The sequence below is a fragment of the Podarcis bocagei genome (genome assembly GCF_964188305.1).
Source record: "Podarcis bocagei genome assembly, chromosome: 12".
In the NCBI taxonomy this organism is placed as follows: Eukaryota; Metazoa; Chordata; class Lepidosauria; order Squamata; family Lacertidae; genus Podarcis; species Podarcis bocagei.
The window spans coordinates 18,891,216-18,903,008 of NC_138137.1; positions in this window are offsets into that span (position 1 = coordinate 18,891,216).

Here is an 11,793-nt window from a genome sequence, read left to right on the forward strand (position 1 = left end):
ACTGCCAGGGAGATATAGTCCATCATGGCCCCAAGCTGGCTGCCGGACGTCCATCGATCTCCCGTAGTCACGCAGAACCAGCAATTAGCAACACGATGCCTCAGAAATAGACTGCCACATTCCTGGGCTCGTGCACACTCTTTATCAGCAGAAACACAGCCAGAAAGCTGCACCGCAGAAGAGCATTTTTACAGACTTTATTTAGCGTTGAACAGAACAAAGAAAAAAACATGACCGTTCTGAGTCAGTGTCTCTGACCGACTGCAAAATCGAAAGGAACAGCAAACACAAACATCCTGTGAACAGGACATGCACAGACTCTGTGACTCACAAAGCCTGCTCCCTTTTAAGGTGGAACGGAAATATCCTAACACATCCTTCAGCCTGGACACTGAGGTCCAGCTCTGAGGGCCTTCTGGCGGTTCCCTCACTGCGAGAAGTGAGGTTACAGGGAACCAGGCAGAGGGCCTTCTCGGTGGTGATGCCCACCCTGTGAAACGCCCTCTCATCAGATGTCAAAGAAATAAACAACTATCTGACTTTTAGAAGCCATCTGAAGGCAGCCTTGTTTAGGAAAGCTTTTAATGTTTGATGTTTCAGCGTGTTTTTAATATTCTGTTGGGAGCTGCCAAGAGTGGCTGGGGAAACCCAGCCAGACGGGTGTCGTATAAATAATAATAATAATAATAATAATAATAATAATAATAATAATAAACTATAAGAAGGACTCTAGACCTAACAAGCCATCATGGTTTCTAACAGATTATAATAAAAGTAGACATCCTTTCAGGGAAACCTTTTGCAGAAGTTGTGAATCACTGGCATTCACATTCAAACAAATTCTCACATCCTTATTCAGTAATGGCTCCTTTTTTTGTCACCACTCTAGCACCCGTTGTGAACATTCATACACATTCAGCAGGGTGGAGAAAAGCTCCTCCACCCCCCATCCCCATGGAATAATTTCTCAGGATTTAAATGGCATAATATGAAGGGAAAGAAAACTGCATCACTTGTGCCTTGAGTAACTTGCAAGCTCACTACCAAGGGCAGGTGGGATTCATGCAAAGGTTTTTAGATGCCTGAGGGTTTCTCCAAGTAGCAGACCTGTGGATCAAAAGTGCAGGAAGAGGGCGATGCAGCTGGTGTAAAAGGATTAGAACATATTCTTGGTGGTGTTAATAAGCATACAAGAAGCAAAGGGGAGATGAAAACCTGCTGAGAGGAAGTAGAAGAGAAGTATTAAAGATCAGAATGAAATATACACGAGCATCATGAAATAAACATGCATGAGGGCCTTCCCAGGCCTGATCCAAACACCTTTACAGTCAATTTTAAAAGCGCTATGGCTGATATTAGGCTGTGCTTGCATTACCATCTCTTTGGAGATGGTAAAATGGAAGCGTTAAAATGGAACCCTTCCACCGCTTGACAACTCAGTTATGTTTAGTTTTAAAATCCTGAACTTTTCTGTTCTGATTGTAGTCAGCCCACCATCAGTCCTGGTAGGCCAGGGCTGGGTGTGGCCCTCCGATTCCCATGTTTTAGTGGCGTAGTGTGGGTTGCCAGCACCCGGGGCCACATGGAAGGAGGCAGGAAGGGAAACGGATGAAGTACACATACGCATTCAGCTGCCTAACAGCGTCTGAGTCACCCAGGAGATCGCGGCTGCAGAGATAAGAAAAGAAGAGTCATTCCGTTGTCTGGAGGGGTCACTTCCTGGTTTGCATGGAGAAGCTGTTTTCAACAGAGCCCATCAACAGAAGCGAACAGCTGTACTGAGGTAGCACCGGGTGTTGGAATTTTGAGCCCCATTTTGTTCGCCGCAGCCATGGTCATATGAATGGTACACTCATCCAGTTTCCTACCAAGCTGCTTCAAACTGGATGAATCCCTGTAAAGACCTGTCCTGAAGCAGTTCTGGACAGCTGTGAGAGGACTGGCGCTCTGCTCCTCCATTTAACACCAGAAGACCTCAGTGGTGGTTGGTGCCCATTGGAACTGTTAGGACACAAAACCAGGAGACCAACAGTAGTTGGAGCCAGAGCCAATGGCACACAGAGCCAACGAATTCTAGTTTTGTCCCCATTCTCCTCCCTGCTCAGTTGCCCAAGGGTGACACTGAGATTAAGGAGCTGTCAAGCCACCCTGTGGAGTGGATGCAAGCAGAAAGAAGAAGAGTTTGGATTTGATATCCCACCTTATCACTACCCGAAGGAGTCTCAAAGCGGCTAGCATTCTCCTTTCCCTTCCTCCCCCATAACAAACACTCTGTGAGGTGAGTGGGGCTGGGAGACTTCAGAGAAGTGTGACTAGCCCAAGGTCACCCAGCAGCTGCATGTGGAGGAGCGGGGAAGTGAACCCGGTTCACTAGACTACGAGTCTATCGCTCTTAACCACTACACCACACTGGCCTTCCTCCGCCGCTGCTGGCAACCAGTTATCAGCCTCCCCCTTCCCAGCTTTCTTCGGATCTTTGAATCAGAAGATTTTAAAATAAATTTACCACTGGAACTCAGTGTAATCATATTGAAATTATTTGTTGTGGCCTATGGAGATATGGATACGCTCGTACCCTTTCCAATCTGCGCCCCATCCCGAGGGACGAGGGTAGGGTGAGCAAGGATTACTCACCTCCGTCACTGGTGCTGTGCAATGCCAGGTCTATAGGCAATAAAACCGCCACCCTGCGAGATTTCTTTATCTCGCAGGGGGTCGACCTGGCTTGTGTGACGGAGACCTGGGTGCGCGAAGGGGCAACAGTTACCTTACGAGAGATGGCGCCCCCGGGTTTCTCTGTCCTCCACCAGTCGCGGACTGTGGGCCGGGGGGGAGGGGTGGCATTATTAATCCGGGAAGATTGTCCTTTCAGGGCTCTGCCATCGCCATCGATTCCCGGCATTGAATGTGTTGGCCTAGTGTGGGGCTCCGAGGTGAGCTTGGCTGTCTGGCTGGTGTACCGGCCACCTAGCGCACCAGCAGCCACCCTGTCAGGCCTATTGGAGGCGGTGGCCGGCTGGGCCTTGGAGTTCCCTAACCTATTGGTATTGGGGGACTTCAACATCCATGCTGATGCCACTCCCTCCTCACAGGCTCTGGACCTGGTGTCTTCCATGGCGACACTAGGGCTCTCCCAGTTTGTTTCGGGCCCCACACATCAAGCAGGCCACACGCTGGATTTGATCTTTGGCGTCGGTATAGATGTGATCATGTCTCCTTCGATTAAGGTGCCATGGTCTGATCACTACGCTCTGAAAGCCAGGATTGACTTTCCACCCCCACCCTGCTTAGGTGGCGAGCCAATTTGGGCTCGCCCGCAGAGGCTGATGGACCCTGAGAGATTCCGCCAAGCCTTGCGGGACCTTGCTCCCCCTGGCGACTCATTGACAGAGCTTGTTGAGGACTGGAATGCCCAGCTCCTGGCAGCCATCGATGAGATCGCACCTAAGCGCCCTCTGCGACCCCGCAGAAACCGGGCTCCCTGGTTTACCGAGGAGCTCCGGAAAATGAAGCGGGACCTCAGACGGCTAGAGCGAGTATGGCGGGGTGCCCGTGACGGAGCCTCAAGAACATCTTATAGGGCTTTTATGAAAACCTACGAGATGGCGGTGAAGGCTGCTAAGAAGTCATACTTCTCGGCCTCCATTGCATCCGCTAGCTCTCGCCCAGCGCAATTATTTAGTATAATCAGATCTTTAACGTCCCTTGAGGGACAGCCAAATTTAAATAACAAATTGACACACGGCTGTGAGGCATTTGCGAGCTTTTTTGCGGAGAAGGTCTTGTCGCTCCGCCATGACCTCCCTGCCAATTTGGATACAATAAAGGAACTGGAGGCCCCTCGACTGTCCTCGGGTCCAGTATTGGACCACTTCGACCAGATATCCCCAGCCGATGTGGACAGACTCCTCCGAGCTGGAAAGCCCACCACCTGTCCTCTCGACCCGTGCCCGTCTTGGCTGATTAGAGCGTGTCCAGACGAGGTGCGGGCCCTCCTGGGGGATATCATCAATTTGTCCCTTGGCACGGGGACATTCCCAGGGGAACTGAAGGAGGCAGTGGTGCGCCCGCTCTTAAAGAAAACATCATTAGATCCTTTAGATCTATCCAATTACCGCCCAGTTTCGAATCTTCCGTTCCTGGGTAAGGTGATTGAGAGAGCGGTTGCTGAACAGCTTGGTGGGTTTCTGGATGAAACATCGGCTCTGGATCCATTCCAGTCCGGCTTCCGCGCTGGTCATGGGACCGAGACGGCTCTGGTCGCCCTAACAGATGACCTTCGTAGACAGCTGGATCGAGGCGGGTCGGGGCTGCTGATTCTTCTAGATCTATCAGCAGCTTTCGACATGGTCGATCACGAACTTCTGGACCACCGCCTTGCCGACGTGGGGATCCAGGGCACAGTCCTTCAATGGCTGCGCTCGTTTCTCTCTGGTCGGGGACAGAGGGTGGCGCTTGGGGGGGAATTGTCATCGCGCCACTCCTTGGTGTGTGGAGTACCTCAGGGTGCGATACTCTCCCCGATGCTTTTCAACATCTTTATGCGCCCCCTCGCCCAGCTTGTTCGGAGTTTTGGGCTGGGTTGTCATCAGTATGCCGATGACACCCAACTCTATCTGTTGATGGATGGCCATCCTGACTCGGCCCCAGACACACTGACCAGATGTTTGGAAGCTGTGGCTGGATGGTTACGTGGGAGCCGGTTGAAGCTAAATCCTTCGAAGACAGAGGTCCTGTGGCTGGGACGGGGCGATATGGGATTGGGGGGGCAACTCCCATCTCTTGCGGGGGCGCAATTAGTGCCAGCACCGTCCGTTAAGAGTTTGGGTGTAATCTTCGACACCTCCCTTTCCATGGAGGCGCAGATTGCAGCTATAACAAAGGCGGCATTTTTCCATCTCCGCCAAGCTAAGCAGTTGGCTCCTTACCTCTCTCGCCCTGACCTAGCCACTGTGATCCACGCGACGGTCACCTCCAGACTGGATTATTGTAACTCGCTCTACGTGGGGCTGCCCTTGAGACTGACCCAGAAACTCCAGCGGGTGCAGAATGCTGCAGCGAGACTCCTTACGAGGTCTTCGCTGCGAGATCACATTCACCCGGTGCTATACCAGCTGCACTGGCTCCCGGTGGAGTACAGGATCAGGTTTAAGGTGCTGGTTTTAACCTTTAAAGCCCTATATGGCCTAGGACCCTCGTACCTACGGGACCGCCTCTCCTGGTATGCCCCACAGAGAAACCTACGGTCTTCAAATAAAAACATCTTGAAGGTCCCAGGCCTCAGAGAGGTTAGGCTGGCCTCAACTAGAGCCAGGGCTTTTTCGGCTGTGGCTCCGATCTGGTGGAACGCTCTGTCACAAGAGACCAGGGCCTTGCGGGACTTGACATCTTTCCGCAGGGCCTGCAAGACAGAGCTGTTCCACCAGGCCTTTGGCCAGGGCACAGCCTGACTCCCTCCCTCGACAATCTTCGCAGAGCTCTGGCCCAATGGTTGCCAGTGGCTTGAATTAATTAATTTTTATAATGAATGATTTTAGAATGTTGTTTATGTTGTACTTTTGTACTGTTTTATTGTTGTTAGCCGCCCTGAGCCCGGCTTCGGCTGGGGAGGGCGGGATATAAATAAAATTTATTATTATTATTATTATTAAAGAGGATAATCCTATTACTCATTATGGTAAACTGAGAGACTTCAAAGAAGTGTGACTAGCCCAAGGTCACCCAGCAGCTGCATGTGGAGGAGCAGGGAAGCAGACCCGGTTCACCAGATTACGAGTCTACCACTCTTAACCACTACACCACACTGGCTCTCAAAGTGTGACCCATTTGCCCCAAGGGACCAGCTTCCACTGCTAGAGCTGCGTCTCTGCAAATACATCAAAAGTATAGAATGGCGCACAAAATGGAGATTAAGACTTCGCTTCCTTTGAGTCCCCTCCACTTCTTCTCTTTATATGACAATGCTGCGGCTGGCTAAAAGGGAAGCTGCTAGCTGCTCCATTCTCTCACCTCTTTAGTCACCAAAAGAAGAAAGGAACCAGAAGTGGCCTGATGCTGCGCGGACAGTAATCACTTTGCCTTGCTGTTAGACTCGGCATCGGCCGAAACGGAAGGGAGCCTTTGTACAGGGAATGAGTTTAGCAAGGATCCCCCGATGAGAATTTTTGTCTGACTTTCGCTGTTGCCTTGCTCCGAGCCACAGTTGCTTCCCCAATGAATGGGAGGCCCTTCTCCATTCTCCCGACATCAAAGTACAGACAAGCAGAGCAAGAGCAGGATTCTGAGTGCTTCTATTTAACGTATGTGCAAATGTTTGCATCGATTATTATTATAATACCTCGGCCTGTGGCTAAGATAGAAGTCGCAACAGCCTGGTGTTCGACGCCTGTTGCTTTTGCTTGTTATTCAGTTGTTGCTGAGATAGAGGACATTGGTGCAATGCTGAGTTTAGGAAGGGGTCCAATTCTGGTGAGTTTAGTAAATGCATTATTGCTGGACTAAAGGGACACTTTTTCTAATCCTGTTTAGCAGGACAGGAGGTCCTCAGGTGCTAGGTCAAGAGCAGCAAGGGTGGGAAGCTGTCCATAGTCTTATCACTTGTATCCTGTTGGATTTGTAACCCATAAAACTGAATGTGGCCTGTCAGCTGTGTATGGTGGCCCACTGGGGAATAGAAAGCAGCCTGGTTTTGCTGCCTTTCTGGAACCACAAAATATTGCAGACACTCCAAGAGTCCTTATTTTCCAGGCACAGTCCCCAGTTTTACAGAAGCTGTCCCAGTTTCTGATCTGATCCCGCAATGTCCCGCTTTTCCTTAAAGGTAAAGGGACCCCTGACCATTAAGTCCAGTTGCAGACAACTCTGGGGTTGCGGCGCTCATCTCACTTTACTGGCCGAGGGAGCCAGTGTTTGTCCGCTGACAGCTTCCGGGTCACGTGGCCAGCACTGGTGAACCAGAGGAGCGCACAGAAAACCATTTACCTTCCCGCCGGAGCGGTACCTATTTATCTACTTGCACTTTGACGTGCTTTTGAACTGCTAGGTGGGCAGGAGCTGGGACCGAACAATGGGAGCTCACCCCATTGCGGGGATTCGAACTGCCGACCTCCCGATCGGCAAGCCCTAGGCTGTGTGGTTTAGACCACAGTGCCACCCACATCCCTCTTTTCCTTAGGACGCCCCTATTTTCACTGGAGAAATGTTGGAGGGTATGGAGTCATGCGACCTCTGAGCCAAGGAGATAAGTAATTATACAACCTTTAGAAGACATCTGAAGGGAGCCCTTTATAGGGAAGTTTTTTTTAAATGTTTAATGTTTTATTTTGTTTGTATATATGTTGGAAGCCGCTCAGAGTGGCTGGGGCAACCCAGTCAGATGGGTGCGGTATTACTACTACTACTACTACTACTACTACTACTACTACTACTGCTACTACTATTACTATTGAATAGGATGTCCCTATTTTCATCGGAGAAATGTTGAAGGGTATGATATTGTGTTGGGGCAGGAAGATTCCAATTCCTGGTGAACTGGTGGGGTGCATGCATCTTGGTTGGATAACAAGTTATTCAAAGCCAAGCCATCCATCTACATCTCATTACATCCAAATGACTGAACAAATCATCTCTGGGTGCTATTTCCACTTCAGCAGGCAATTTGAAACAGATACAGGTGCTACCACTGTATTTGCCTGTTTAATTAGCATTTACTAATAATTGAAAGATTTTAAACAGACAGCCATGGGGCTGAGTTTATTGATGGTACCTTCAATGATGAAGAAGGGGAAGCTCTTACACCCCTTAATAGTCAAGTGCTGCGGAGTGACAATAGGACAGTTCTTCTTCTTCTTCTTCTTCTTCTTCTTCTTCTTCTTCTTCTTCTTCTTCTTCTTCTTCTTCTTCTTCTTCTTCTGTTGGGGTGCTGTATATTTAAGTCATTGGGCCAGGGAAGATATTTTGCTTGAAGAAACAAGTTCTCTTCATGCTGAGGCATTTGAGGATCTCTGCCACTGAACCGAAGGCTGAAACCATCAGTCGTTTCCACCTGCCTCCCAAAATGAAAACCCTCTTTCCCTATTAATAAATGAAACACCTTACCTTCTTGATATCTGAAACCTCAGCACAAAATAATGCTTTCTCACAGCGGTGGTGCAAAGCTTTTCTAGCAGGTTATTTGGCAAAACTCTAATTCCTGCAGCCCATTTTGCACCAGTCTACGGATGTATTTATTCATCAATCATCTGCAAAACAAGCCATCTGTTATCACTCAAAATGCTTCAGAGATATCCAACAATGTGATATCACTGCCGAAACACACATTCCGAGATGTCTATACAGTTACAAAAAATTAATTTCCCTTCACATTTTAAAATTAAAAAGTAATTGTCAAACCTTGACTTGAAAAGATCAAATAATATCACAATGATTTAATTAAGTATTATGCAAAAAGATGAGCTGAGAATGAAAGTAAGAAATAAACTGCCTAATGTCAGCTTCTCTGTTATTAATGATACATACTCAATAGGCTTATAGAAATCCCAGAGGTAAATGATATAATCGTTTCATTCAGAATCGTGCCCTTGATAATTAAAGTAGCTGTATAATATAAAAGCAAATGCAGAAAGAGCACTTGAATTTGGAAGGGCATGCTCCATTTGGATGAATGAACTCCATCTGATGAAAACAACAACAACTGGATTTTGCCTATGGTGGTATTAGCATCTCTGTAGGGTGGTCAGGATTGATATTTGGAGACCAGATTTAATTCCTTCTCCAAGTAGTGTATGTCATGATAGGGCTCTACTGCTCACCCAATTTCTCTTTGCCTGCACCACTGCTGTATAGGTGCTGTGGTCTAAACCACTGGGCCTCTTGGGCTTGCTAATCAGAAGGTTGGCGGTTCAAATCCCTGTGATGGGGTGAGCTCCTGTTGCTCTGTCCCAGCTCCTGCCAACCTAGCAGTTTGAGAGCACGGCAGTGCAAGTAGATAAACAGGTACCACTGTGGCGGGAAGGTAAACGGCGTTTCTGTGCGCTCTGGTTTCTGTCACGGTGTCCTTGTGGGAATGTTCAGGGAGGCAGGAGAGGATATATTTTTTAATTATATCCTTTCCAACTTGCATTAACAAGTTCTATAATTTAGCAGAGTAACATTCCCCTTTTAAACTTACATAGCGGATAGGTTTGCCAGGCTTGCTTAAGTCTCTAAAATAGATTTCCTGGTAATTCCCCTTTATTCCCTCCTAAAAGGAATAGACATGGCACAGTCTTGTATAAAAAGTATAAAATAGTTTACTCACACATTCTGTTCACAGATGGATCCCAGAAGGCAGACTTCGATTACAAAATATATACATGTGGAATCTGTCCCATAAGGATAGATTCTTCGACAAAAGCAAAATGGAGAAGAGGAGGTGTGGTGGCCAGCCCTGTGCTTTTGTTACCTGCACAGGTAAGGTCACGCCCACCTCTGGTCACATGTAGAGGTGGTTTGTCCCAGTTCGGGAGGAAACAGGAAGTTTATCTACTGGCTGGACAAACATCCCTCTTCATGTCTAAACATGTCCACTCTAGGAATGTTGTATTTGACCGCTCTGTGTTTCACACCCTACAATCCTGTTGCACCAGAAGTGGTTTAATCATGTTGGCCACATGACCCCGAAAGCTGTCTGTGGACAAACGCCGGCTCCCTCGGCCTGAAAGCAAGATGAGCGCTGCAACCCCATAGTCGCCTTTGACTGGACTTAACCATCCAGGAGCCCTTTACCTTTACTGGATGGAGAGTAGCCGGGGGTGGGGTGGGGCGGGCAGTGAGATCAGCACATTGCAAATGTGTTGGTGCGTTTACACCGCACCAGCCTTGCTGCCTCCTTCATACCCTCCACCATTTCTCCAATGAAAATAGGGACGTCCCATTCCATAAATATAATTTTACTTTTTATACCACACACATCTGACTGGGTTGCCCCAGCCACTCTGGGCGCCCTTGCACTCATGGTGGAGTATGGTTCCTGTCTCAGTGCTAGGTAGCTGGCAAGTAGCATCCTGAATAAGTGTGGAGTTAGCACTGTTGTGGTGTGCAAACACTTCAATCCACTTTTGTACCCTGCTTCACTAAAAAGGGTGCATGGAATTCAACCTAGCGCTAAGGAGATCATGCCATCAGTGCAAGGATTTCTGCCTACGCAGCAGACTAAGCTCCTCTCTCCTCTGCCTCCCCACACTGTTCTTGGACGGGGGGGGGGGGGGAGTGTTAAGTTGTGGGTGAACGCAGCGACGACGCAGTGATTTTTCAAACAGCTCTTGTTTATTCACAGGCCAGGACAGAACTGAACTGAAGGGTTCAGCCAGCCTGCTTATATAGAGCTCCAGTACAACGTAACTGTAACAATTTTCTAAAACTATCCAATCACTGAATGTCACTTTCGATCCCTTATTTGCATAACTATCTACAGTATCCCCCTGCTGGCCCAGGGTGAGAACTTCAGTACATAACAGGGAGGGTTCACACAACTCTCTGCACAGATTTGGAAAAGGGGAAAGTCCTATTGTGCTAGCAGGAGTCTTTGCACTGGCTTCCTCTAGCAGAATGTGTTCACCGAATCCATCTCAAAGCGCTTTTCCCTGCGCTCTCTCTCTCTCTCTCTCTCTCTCTCTCTCTCTCTCTCTCTCATCACTGCTGTGCTGTTGTGAGAAGAACATCACACTCTTCCTCTGCCTCAATGATTTTAATCAAAGCCAAGTCATGCAGTCAGTTCTTTTTGAGCTCTTTCCACTGGCTTCCCATTCCATTTCTGCTTCCTATGTAAAGTGTACATCGAGAAGATTGGGAATCCAGAGATCAGGTATAAAGCACCAAAACTGCCTGCAGAGATGGGCGGGATGACTCTTTCCTGCTTGCAATAAGCTGTGGCAAAGGCCAGAATGTGACAGTATATATCCCAACCCTTGTTCACAACCAATCACAAGAGAGTCTATGTTTATTTTTAGAAACACTGCATCATGTCTGTATGAGCATTTGCTGGTTAACTGGCGATGCTGAAGGGGTCATTCTTGCTCATCGAATCTTTGCCCAGCAGAAACTCTTCGGCTCTTCTTATATTTTGATAAACCAATGATCCGATAAATCTGATAACTGTTGACGGGGATGAAATGTATTAGTCACCCCACTAAATACTGAGTTATCCTTGAGATGCCTCAGAGTAGCAAACACTTTTCAGAGTTGGACTGAGATGCACAAAACAGTCCAAAAGATTCACCTCACTTTTTGAGCAGTTAAGGACACAATGACTCCTTAAGCAGCAGCAGCAACAAAATTGCATCTCTTATCAAGAACAGTTGATGTCTCACATTGATTGCAGGGTACCCTCCAAAATTTCTCCAATAAACATAGAGATGTCCTATTCAATAAAATATAATAATAATAACAATAACAACAATACCCCACCCACTGGGTAGCCACAGCCACTCTGGGTGGCTTCCTACATATATAAAAACATATTAAAACATTATTATTATTATTTTAAAAAACAACTTCCCTATCAGGGCTGCCTTCAGATATCTTCTAAAGGTTGTATAGTTACTTACCTTATCTCCTTGGCTCAGGGGTTGCATAACTCTATACCCTCCAATATTTCTCTGATGAAAACAGGGATGTCCTAAGCAAAACCAGAACATTTCAGGATCAAATCAGAAGCTGGAACGGCTTCTGTAAATTTGGGACTGTCCCTGGAAAATAGGGACACTTAGAGGACCTGATGTTTGCAGGCTGCAGCCCTGTTTTAGACCTTTGTGG